At 36.1% G+C, this 5108-nt stretch overlaps 1 long non-coding RNA gene across 1 annotated transcript; it reads right to left on the minus strand.

Annotated features, from left to right (window-relative positions):
* Window positions 1–461: 461 nt before the first annotated feature.
* LOC136829542 (uncharacterized) lies at window positions 462–4854 on the minus strand. Its single transcript, XR_010850417.1, has 3 exons — window positions 4724–4854; window positions 3709–3793; window positions 462–928 (listed from the first exon to the last, which is right to left on the minus strand). It is a non-coding gene; the product is annotated as an uncharacterized lncRNA (long non-coding RNA).
* Window positions 4855–5108: the final 254 nt, after the last annotated feature.

Genomic DNA, 5108 nt, shown 5'->3' on the forward strand with positions numbered 1-5108 from the left:
AATTCAACCCCGCAAGATCAAAATATTTTCTTGGTATTTTCTTGGTATCTCATGTCAAAGTTAATTTTCACTTCCAACTCTTATAGCTCAAGTCACCTTGACAAGTGTTCAGCCGAATCCCATCTCCAGATCATAAGGAATGATCTTAAACATTGATTATTCCTGTCAGCAGGGTGGTTAAAATACGATATCACTTTGCTGATTGCGAAGTTTAAATCTGCAGAGACTATTGCAAGTAAAAACCAAAATAAAAATAAGACGTTATTAACCTAGTATCTCCTTAGAATCAAAAACCATTATTTCACTTCATTTCTCATATCAATATCCCCATCTTACTTCTGTTAACCAAGCAATTAATAACTACCATTCCTTTGATTTCACAGGATAACCTTTGTCTTTCAAGGAGTATTACAAAGTCTACCCCATCACATGACATTTTACGGTTAAGAAATGGACAACGGTTTACAGACCTATTTATATATTTTTACATATCCATAGATTATTAAAAAATTGAATAGTAGGTAGTTAACATTTTTACATACCCATGGTTTGATTATTAAAAAATTGAATAGGTGGGTTTACAAGTTTTTACATATCCATAGATTAAAAAAATTGAATTGTAGGTAGAGCACAGCATCTACAAGTTATAGTTGCCTGGGTAACCGAATTTCGAGTGCTTCGAATCCTCACAGGATACGTACAGCGTCTTGAAGTTGAGAGTTCTACTGTAGTTGTCAGGGTACCCGAATTTAGTGCGCTTCGAATAGTCACAGGACATGCATAGCGTCTACAAGTTGAGTTCAAGTTTTCTGGGTAACTGAATTCAAAGCGCTTCAAATCCTCACAGGATATTCAGTCTTGACGAAAAGCGTTGCTTTCCATTAGTATTAGTGTCGATGTTATGGTCTGCTGCAGCTACACCAAGAGCCTGTGCATAAGAAAAGCATTTTGTTTGGTTTCTGAATGTACTAAAAGTTCCCATGGCATAACCCACCCTCTTAAAAAATTGCCTGTTCAGTTACTCCCAACGGCTATTCTACGGTTATTATAGTATATCGTATGAGTAAACTCTCCCATTGACAATCCCAGATATTACTATTCCTTCAAACTCTCAAAAGATGACAGGATAGAGAGCGCCATCCTTTGATATATTTAATAGGGCACCAATCTTACACTGAAAAAACCGCATCTAACATTAGTGCTACATAACTATTTAAGTGCCATGCAATGCAAACGCTACTATCAAGCAACTTTCTTCCTTTAGTATCCAGTCTTAAGGGAGTTGAAACTGCACAACCCCAAGGGGCGAAAAATTAAGTAGGGGAATTCAGAAGAATAAAATAGGGGTTCGGCCTTGAGGAAAAGTGGGAACCAATAGGGGTTCCGAACCGCTGGCGCTGGAGGAAAGGTGGATGAAGGTAGAGTTCAACGAAAATATGCAATGCAATCTGAACTGTCTATTACCTAACATGAAAGTTTTGATTGAAGAGTAAGAGGGGGAGGGTGGGGGTGCTGAGTGCGTTGACAGAACGTCGTTAACAAGACTGCCCAAATTTGAATTACAATTTCCACTATTAACCAGTTTATTAAAATTCCCAAGACCTATGTCTCTTTGAAAATCGTTAAGATCCACCTATTACCTTTCTAGTTCTTATTTACTAGTGGGAATTAAATCCTAAGTTATAAAAGTATGTCAGACAGGTACCCTACCCTATTCTCAGCTGCACTAATAATTCAAACTTCAACTCATGACCAAACAAAAGGCTCAAATACTAATACCTCTAATACCTCTGTAATACCCTCTGCTATTAATTTGCACTTTAAAATGTCTCCCTAGGTCTGACTATCGCGTTTTTTACCCTTATCTATTCCCAGCATCCTTTATCCTAACCCCAGCATCCATATAAAATCTGCACGTTCTTTATTCTGTCCTATCCCATATTTCAAGTAACATCTAACTTCCCATGAAGTCCTGACTATACGAAACTATCAACCTAGTAGTACTAACCTATGTTAAAAGTTGGTTTGAAATCCCTGTTGTGCATGGTGACAAAGTCACCATGCTTGTTTTTGAACTTCCTGTTGTGCATGGTGACCAAGTCACCATGCACAACACTGAAGTCCACCTTTGCCTGGCAGGTGGCACCGCCACCCCGGCAAAGGTGGACTTGGGAAGTGGTCAAAGAATACACTGCAATTTACACGCAAAACTTACTTTACACTGCAATTTACACGCAAAACTTACTTTACACTGCAATTTACACGCAAAACTTTACACTGCAATTTACACGCAAAATTTACACGCACGCAAAACTTACTTTACACTGCAATTTACACGCAAAACTTACTTTACACTGCAATTTACACGCAAAACTTACTTTACACTGCAATTTACACGCAAAACTTACTTTACACTGCAATTTACACGCAAAACTTACTTTACAAAACGAGCAAAACTTACTTTACACTGCAATTTACGAGCAAAACTTACTTTACACTGCAATTTACGAGCAAAACTTACTTTACACTGCAATTTACGAGCAAAACTTACTTTACACTGCAATACACACTGCAATTTACGAGCAAAACTTACACACACTGCAAAACAAAACTTACTTTACACTGCAATTTACACGCAAAACTTACTTTACACAGGCAAAACTTACTTTACACACTGCAATTTACGAGCAAAACTTACTTTACACACTGCAATTTACGAGCAAAACTTACTTTACACACTGCAATTTACGAGCAAAACTTACTTTACACACTGCAATTTACGAAAAAACTTTTGCACGCGAGCAAAACTAAATTTACACTGCAATTTACAAGCAAAACTTAATTTACACGCACGAGCAAAACTACTCACTTTCTGCAAGCTGAAAAATTTACTTTCAAGAGCTTAAAAATTGTTACTGTTCAAAATTTCAAAAAAATTTACACTGCAAAAGAGCAAAAAAAAAACAAAATTACAAGATCAAACCATTTATGAAGCAAAACTTAATTTTACACGCAAAACTCACTTTCGAAGCAAATAAATATTAAACAAGAGCTTTAAAAATTGTTACTGTTCAAAACTTCAAAATTCCAAAATAGAGAGAAAAAAAAACCTGAAATTACAAGATCAAACCATATGAAGCAAAATTTTAAGGCAAAATTTCAAATAAATTTAAACAAGATTAAATTCTATAACCTAAAAATATACAAACTTCCACACGCACAAACTTCCACACGCACAAACTTCCACACGCACAAACTTCCACACGCACAAACTCCCACACGCACAAACTCCCACACGCACAAACTCCCACACGCACAAACTCCCACACGCACAAACTCCCACACGCACAAACTTCCCTTTTGATGCTAAAATATAAGTAATAAAAAAAAATTAAATACTTCAAAAAAGTTCTGAAGCTCAAATCCTAAAATTTCTTGAAATGTTCAAAACTCTTAAAAGTTAAAACTAACCTACTCAATTTTAAAGAAAGACACTTAAACTTAAAGGAAAACCTCAAAACTAAGGTTTTGAATAAAAAAACAAATGCATTAAAACACCTAAACTTAAAATGAACACTCAAGAGCTTTGATTCTGAAAAAAGCTAAACCAAAAAATTTCGGGGCGTTGCTTCAGTCAACTAAAAATTACTTAAGCACCCATTAATCCTGCTTAGTCACAAGCACTAAAAAATAAAAAAAAATACTCACCCATTATACCTGTTAAGTCATAAGGTATCTGTACATCCAAGACAATTCAATAACCCATTGTGGCACGCTAATTTAACGACACGTCCTGAAATAAGAAATATAAATTACATCCCAAAATGTTCTAGCAAATGGGAAGAACCAAAGGCTGACTATTAGTTACAAATAAGCTGGGCCATCTTATAAGTTTTAAAATATTAAGACTAGGAGCAGCAAGCAAGGCTTTATTAATGCTAAAAAGCGTTATTACTAATCCAAATCAACTTACTATACCCCATATTAGGATTGATATGGTAGTCTAGTTAAGCCTCACTAATCCTCAAAGAACTTTAAACACTATTGCATCAGAAGACTTCCTCTATTGCACCATCGTCAGAGTTGCTTTATTGCAGCATAAAAGTAAAAACATCTGTAGCACTGCATAAGATAGCTAGTATGAAACTAAGAGCTAGTATAAAACCAAAGTACATAGAATTACCACTCTTAGCAATGTAGTTCCGCTTAGTAATAGGATTTGAAAGTCTTAAATACCGTGTTTAAGGGCAATCTACAATAGTTAAACTAATCATTTTGAACAGTTATTGTAGAAGTTTACAATAGAAACTGAAAACTTCCATACGACAACTATCACAGCTCAAGTACCACAATCTAAATATTTGAGAAACTCAAAACCGGCAACAGTAGCCTATCCAGTCACCAACTCAACAAACCTTGAAGCACGCCGTCACGCCTAAAATCTTGCAAAGTCTATTCACAATACAACATATCTGAGAAACTGCCCAAGCTTTAGACCTCAAATGAATATTGTAAACAGACATGCAAGTGAAGCATATAGGATATTTGAACCTAGAACAAATTGCTAGTCAGGCTAGAGTGCATTTGTACACTGCGCACCAAGACTTTACAACAAAATACCGCCTAAAGTGAAGATCATACAAGAAAGCAAATTTTAAAAACTATTTTCCAGGAGCTACGATACTGACAAAACAAAAAATATAAAGCGTCAGAAAAACCTTACTTTGAAAACGTACAAGGGCCCGTCAAGAGAGGGAATCATCCCTGTAAAGGACTGCACATAAAACCAAACAAATTAAAACAAAGTGAAACACCGATCGTCCAGCACAGTACGGCCGAGATCCCAAACGCAAATGAATGAGACAGTCGAGTTAGTATCAACGAAACCTGTCTTACCAAGCCGGGGACTCTAGAACAATGAAATAAGCTGTTCTTGAGGATAACAGCCAACGACCGCTGCAACTGCCTGTTTGTGGGACGTCACTTTATCGCCCTTTCGTTGTCGAAGAAGTTTTGGGCGATGATCAGAAACTCGACAGAAATTATTATTATTATTATTATTATTATTATTATTACTGAGAGTTGCCGGGCACTCTTCCTTTTTAGCG

The sequence above is a fragment of the Macrobrachium rosenbergii genome, chromosome 44 (assembly GCF_040412425.1).
Source record: "Macrobrachium rosenbergii isolate ZJJX-2024 chromosome 44, ASM4041242v1, whole genome shotgun sequence".
NCBI classification, from domain to species: Eukaryota; Metazoa; Arthropoda; class Malacostraca; order Decapoda; family Palaemonidae; genus Macrobrachium; species Macrobrachium rosenbergii.